Genomic DNA, 7,334 nt, shown 5'->3' on the forward strand with positions numbered 1-7,334 from the left:
CGGATAGAATCTAGGTGCGACCGGCCTAGATGAAGTCCGGCTCAATGGCCCAATGGACTACCTTACCTGATATGGCCTGGATCCAACGGCCGAGTAAGCCTCACGCCCAATCCGGTTAGGCCAAACGGCCGATAGGACCTTGCGACTCTTACCCTGGCTTAGACGAACCGTGTACTTGTCTCGACGGACAAGACATGGTCTGATCCGTAAGGAACGGACACGACCTGTCTCAACAGGCACCATCTGGAACATGCACCCCTTCGGTCCTTGGTACCTCTTGGTCCTCGAACCTCTTGGTCCTCGTACCTCTTGGCGTCCGTAACCCTTGGTTACTTACACCCTTTGGAAACTCACAACCTTTGGAACTCGTGACCTTTGGTAACTCACAACCCTTGGTAACTCGTGACCTTTGGCCACTCGTGCGTCTTGGGACATGACCAACCGTTTAGCCCAACCGCCCAGTCTATGGTGCGATTTGAACCGACCATCTAACCGACCAGCGTCTAGGTTAGCGGTTTGGTTATGACTGGCCAAGTCTAGGGATGTGTCCCTTGGACTGAACCAACACAACCCTTCGTGTATAATCAGAAAGAAGAGAAAGGGGCCGGATAGGAACAAGAAGAGGAGAAGCGGTTCGGGCTAATGGACCGACCAGACCGTCTGTTCGGTCTGATGGAGCCATAGCCCACCACGTACCTTATAAACCGTGTCAGGGTTGTCCATGCTCTTCTCCTGCTCTCGGTCTCCCATACTTGATCGGAGGTTGCTTCACAAACGATCAGATCGCCGGAAACCTAACCACCACACAATCAGCCTTGCTTTGGCCGGAAACTATCTCTCTCTTTCTTTTTCTCTCTCTACGATTTCTCTAGTATTTTACTCTGGAATTGGATGATTGAAATCGACAGAGAGGACCCCATATTTATAGAAAACGAGGGGGTAAGTCTTGCCCCACGAACAGGCATGACTGGCCAGCGGATGGGCACAATCGGCCAAGGGTTACACCCTCTCGGCCGCATGTGTCCTTTCGCCAATACCGCATGGGTTTGGGTCGGACAGAGGCCCAAGGCCTTACCCAATCCCTCTGGACTTAGCCCATTGCCTTGTCCCAAGCCCAATGGTCCATGGCCGGACCCCCATGGCCCGCCACCGGCACGGACCCGGACCATCGGACCGAAACCCGAACAGTCCGTCCAGCTGAGATGAGCTGACTCCCAGCTGCCTCAGCTGAGTGAGCCAGTAGTTCAGCTAGTGGAGCTGACTTAGTAGTGGCCGAGCTGGAGTGAGCTTAACCTAACTCCGTTGAGCTGGTCGAGCTACTTGTTCCATCCGTCCCGCTACCGTCTTACTCGTCCTAGCTGACCCTCGACTTGTATAAGGTTAGCCTTCTTATCTGGCCATGGAACGCTTGTCTTGATGTCCTAAGACTGACTAGTACGTTTCCTCGAACCATGGCCATCCCAATGATCCTATTCAGGATCCGGGATGTTACAAGTCTCCCCTACTAGCAATGGATTCGTCCTCGAATCCGAGTCATGTGGTTCATCCAACACAAACTGGTCAAACCATTTTGGAAACTCGGCCTTCATCCTGCTCTCCGTCTCCCAAGTGGTCTCTTCTCGACCATTACAATCCCAAATGACGTTGACCATCTGGATTATTTTCTTTCTCATTGATTTTTCCATCCTATCTACGATCGGAACCGGCCTTGTTTCCAAAGTTTGATTCGTACCTAGATCAGATGGTATTTCTTGTATTATGACGTCCTGATCCGTCAAGCACTTCCGGAGTTGGGAGACATGGAATACGTTATGGAAGGCTTCCATCTCGAATGGTAAGTCCAACTTATATGCCACACTACCCACTCGTTCTATGACTCTGAACGGACCTAGGTATCTTGGATCTAATTTCCTTCTACCAGAAATTCGCACTCTACCTTTAAAGGTAATCATTTTGAGATATACCATATCACCCACTGCAAACTCCAATTCTTTCGTTCGTTTGTCAGCGAAATGTTTTTGTCTGTCCTGTGCGGCCCTCATCTTGTCCCGCACGGACTTGATCTTCTCCGTGGTTTCCCTCCACGATTTCGGGGCCTATCATGCTGCGCTCCCCCACTTGGGTCCAGCATAACGGTGTCCTGCATGGTCGTCCATACAAAGCTTCGTATGGCGACATGCCTGTACTGGAGTGGAAGCTGTTATTATAGCCGAACTCCACTAACGGCAAATGCCGTTCCCAGGAATCACCCCAATCGAGAACACATGCTCGAAGCATATCCTCCAGCGTCCGTATAGTTCTTTCCGACTGCCCATCCGTTTGGGGATGATAAGTCGTACTCATGTTCATTCTTGTTCCTAAAGCTTTCTGAAAAGCTTGCCAAAAGTGAGAAGTGAACCTCGAATCTCTATCTAAAACTATACTTGAGGGTACCCCGTGTAGCCTCACAATCTCGTCAATGTACTTACTCCCAATCCGGTCGACTCCATCAGTCTTTTTGATGGCCAGGAAGTGGGCAGACTTGGTCAGCCGATCCACTATTACCCAGACAGCATCATTCCTATTCCTGGTCGTGGGAAATCCTGTCACGAAATCCATCGTGTTGTGATCCCACTTCCATTCCGGAATAGGTAGGCTCTGAAGCAGTCCACTCGGAACTTGTTGTTCGGCCTTGACGAGTTGACAAGTAGGACACTTGGCCACCCATTCGGCCATATCGACCTTTATCCGTATCCAATGATAGTATTGTTTGAGATTATGATACATCTTGGTCACTCCAGGATGGATCGAGAATCTAGACTTGTGAGCTTCCCTAAGGATCTCGTCCTTTAAACTCGTATCATTGGGTACGCTGATCCGACCATTGTTGAGGTCAAAAACGGTTACGACGGAATTATCACCCGAAAACCCTCGGAAATCACATTTCCGAAAGAGATAGTAAAAAGAAAGATATAATTTTCGTAAAAAATAACCGATACGAAGTTTTTACGAAGAAGTATCCTTGAAGATTCAAAGCAAACGAACCAAGCTCGGTCGTTGCGTAACTACCGCACATACACGCTGACCGGTCGTTACGTAGCAACCAAGCTTGAGCCAAAGCTTGGTCGCTACGTAGCGACCGAGCGATCATCCCGCTCGGTCGCTATGTAGCGACCAAGCTCAAGCCAAAGCTCGGTCACTACATAGTGACCGAGCGTTCATCCCACTTGGTCGCTACGTAGCGACCGAGCGCTTGTCCCGCTCGGTCGCTACATAGCGACCGAGCTCGAGCCGAAGCTCGGTCGCTACATAGTGACCGAGCGTCCGTTTCGCTTGGTCGCTACGTAGCGACTGAGCACTCGTTCCGCTCGGTCGCTATGCAGCGACCTGGCTCGAGCCAAAGTTCGGTCGCTGTGTAGCGATCGAGCTCTTCTGAAACGTCGATACGACACCAGTCCATGCACTCTCGTCGAACCTTCAAATGCTATCTCCCGAAGACCGTAGCAAGCTCAGTCTATGTTTTCCGTTATTCTAAATCCTCGATCAAGCTTTGCGGATTAAAACCGCAGAAAGTTCGTTCTTTATCGAAAGAAATCGCAGTAAACGTGTCGAGTCGGAAGACGGCCCAAAGGGACCTGAAACACTACTCGAGGTCCATCCTACGATTTCTTAACCAAAAGCCCGTAAACCACAGCACGGTTTACGCTTGGTCCACAAGGAAGAATAAATGTCAAGTTTCCGCGGATAAATGCGGAAGTTTTGAAGATAAATGTGAAGATCGGGAAAAATGGAATATCTATATTTTTATGCTATGACGGCTTAAGGGCAGAAGAGTAAAAGCGTAAACCAACCTTGGAGCTAGTATATAAGGAGTCCTAGGCGAGGAGCATATGGGGAGAACTTTTTCAGAGAAAAATTAGCACTTAGAGCAATTTACGCATTTTTCCGTTTTTGTTATTTCGAGCTGCGAGTCAATTAGGTTTAGCCGTCTTAGGGTTGATAGAACTAGGAATCTCGCCTACAGCTCTCGAGCCCAGGCTTATACCTTGTTATAAATGCTCATACGCAAATTCGGAATAAGATCTTCTTTGCTCTCTTTTTCGATTACTTATCTTTATCATTGTTATTCTCGTGTTCTGATTGCTTGACGTGTGGTAATTAACAGATATCCGGGTCCTCTGGGAAATTAGGGTTTTCCTAGTTTCCTTATTTAAACAGAAATCGACAGTGCGAATTTCGGTTCCCACAGTTTGGCGCTAGACGGAGGGGGATAACAGATCAATCTAACCCGCAAAAGCCACATCACGCTCAATCAGACATGTCAACTAACGATGTGGATAACATGCAGACTCCTCTTAGCGGAGGCAGCGGTACCGATCTCCACACTCCAGCAGCGGACATATCCGCGGCCAACGCACAAGCCAACGCCGTGACGCTCGAGGAGTTTAAAAAGTTGTTCGCCACCTATGAGAAAAGGTCGGAAGAACAGGATAAGCTCGTGAATACGTTGACCAAGCACGTTGAAATCCCTCCCCGCGGAACCACCAAAATCCGCGGGAAGAGGCTCGACTTCGCTACCCCACTCGACAGATCTGGAGTCGCGCGGGAACGACCTTCCGGTCAAAACTCTAGCGAGAAATCTCCCATCGAAAAGGGGAACCCTGAAAGTCTTCCGCCCCCTGCAAAGGACTCGGAGGATAACGAAGCCGAACGCATTGACCTAGATCCTAGCGATGTCTCCAACGACACCGACGAGGACGTCGACATACATCCAAGAAGGACCAGGAGCCGATCTGCTCGGGAAGGCTCCCCGTTCGAAAACCAATGACGGAAGAAGATGAAATCGCCTATTGGAACGAACAAGAGGAGCTGGCTGAAAGGCAAACCGAGCTCACTCACAGTAAACGCCGACAGGCTCGGAAATCTACTGACGAGACATCAGATATCCACGATCTTCGAGACTACATCACCAAGACTGCGGTGGAACTGAGGGCCGTAAACTCTCAAATCCATCATGCTACTAGTGCTGCCCCCGAAATCGATCGATTGCTGGAAGGAGCTCGAAAGACCCCTGTGGGAACCAAAATTCGCACTGTCGATTTCCATTTAAATAAGGAAACTAGGAAAACCCTAATTTCCCAGAGGACCCGGATATCTGCTAATTACCACACGTCAAGCAATCAGAACACGAGAGTAACAACGATAAAGAATAAGAAATCGAAAAAGAGAGCAAAGAAGATCTTATTCCGAATTTGCGTATGAGCGTTTACAACACGGTATAAGCCTGGGCTCGAGAGCTGTCGGCGAGATTCCTAGTTCTAGCAACCCAAAGACGGCTAAACCTAATTGAGTCGCAGCGCGAAATAACAAAAACGGAAAATTGCCTAAATTGCTCTAAGTGCTAAGTTTGCTCTGAAAAAAAGTTCTCCCTCATGCTCCTCGCCTAGGTCCTTATATACTAGCTCCAAGGTCGGTTTACGCTTTTACTCTTCTGCCCTTAAGCCGTCATAGCATAAAAATGGAGATATTCAATTTTTCCCGATCTTCACAATTATCTTCAAAACTTCCGTATTTATCCGCGAAAACTTGACATTTATCCTTCCTTGTGGGCCAAGCGTAAACCGTGCTGCAGTTTACGGGTTTTAGGTTAAGAAATCATAGGATGGGCCTCGAGTCGTGTTTTAGGTCCCTTTGGGTCGTTTTCCGACTCGACACATTTACTACGAATTTTCCGCGGTTTCTCATCCGCGAAGCTTGATCGATGAATTGGAATAGCGGAAAACATGGTCTGAGCTTGCTACGGTCTTCGGGAGATAGCGTTCGAAGATTTGACGAGAATGCATGGATTGATGTCTATCGATGTCCGGAAGAGTTCAATCGCTACACAGCGACCGAACTTCGGCTCGAGCCCGGTCGCTACACAGCGACCGAGCAGGACGAGCGCTCGGTCGCTACGTAGCGACCGAGCTTTGGCTTGAGCTCGGTCGCTACGTAGCGACCGAGCGGGACGATCGCTCAGTCGCTACGTAGCAACCGAGCGGGACGATCGCTCGGTCGTTACGTAGCGACCGAGCTTTGGCTCGTGCTCGGTCACTACGTAGCGACTGAGCGGGATGATCGCTCGGTCGCTATGTAGCAACCGAGCTTGGCCGAGCTCGGTCGCTACGTAACGACCGAGCGAGACGATCGCTCGGTTGCTACGTAGCGACCGAGCGGGATGATCGCTCGGTCGCTACGTAGCGACCGAGCTTTCGTCGGACATCTCGATTCTTTCTTCCGTAAAGCTTTTTCGTAAGGAAGAATCTATTTCGAAAAGTACTCTTCGGAGGAAGTCTTATTTTCTTCCTCGGACGTTTTTAATGTTAAATTTGTCGTAACCGTTTTTTACCCCAACAGTTAGCCCCCAAGCCCGTTAGAATTATGACTCTAGCGGGCGGATAGATGACTTTGACAAGTTTAAGTGTGTCGGACGAAATTCACATTTTAAACTCCGCGGAAAAAAGTTGTCGAGACGATATTCCGAACCCATACTTCTATAAGTAGTGAGCTCTTGTCATTCATTTTCTTCACACCTTCCCTTCTTCATTCCTTCAAAAACCTCTCTAGTTTCATAATTTCCCTTTCAACATGTCTTCCTCCCAAGGTGACAAGAAGAATTCCGACATCGAGATGGGCGAGGCCACTTCTCCGGCTCCGGTTCTAACTTCTCCGGCGGAAGCGCCGGCTTGTGTTGCCGGTCATATTTCTTTCCGAGAGAAACTAGTTCATCGCCAAGCCGAGAAAGAGCTAGCTCAAGCTGGCTCCGAGTTTCCGTCTTCTTCCGCGCAGGTCGTTGCCCCATGTCATGGGACAGAAGTCATGGCTCCTCTCTCGCAAGCCCTTCCTGCGGGATCTTCCACGACTCCGATCCTCGTCGAGGACAAGGAGAAAGCTGCTGATCCTATGCCTCCTCCTCCAGCCAGAAAGGAAATCGTTCTGGCATTGCGTGCTCCTAGCGCTGTCCTGGATATTCAGCCTAAGAGTCGGAAGAGGAAACTCGCCAAGAGTGGCGATGGGGAGACTTCGCAGCAAGGTGGATCGAGCCTAGCCTCGGGACTTTGCGGAAAGGTTTGTCTCTTGTTTGAATTCTCGATCGTCTTTCGTGCATTCTTTTCTCGGACTTAGTCTTAAGAATTTTCACCGTTCGCAGTTCATATCGTTGATCGATGGGATGATCAGCGAATGTGGTTCTGAGACCAGTCGCCTTTCCGGGGAGTTGGTGGAGCTTCAGGGCAGATGGTCCGAAACCGACGCCATGTTGACGGCTGTCGAGGACTCTCACTCTGCGAAAGTGTCGAAGCTCGAAGTTGCGATAG

The sequence above is a fragment of the Brassica rapa genome, chromosome A06 (assembly GCF_000309985.2).
Source record: "Brassica rapa cultivar Chiifu-401-42 chromosome A06, CAAS_Brap_v3.01, whole genome shotgun sequence".
Classification (NCBI taxonomy): domain Eukaryota; kingdom Viridiplantae; phylum Streptophyta; class Magnoliopsida; order Brassicales; family Brassicaceae; genus Brassica; species Brassica rapa.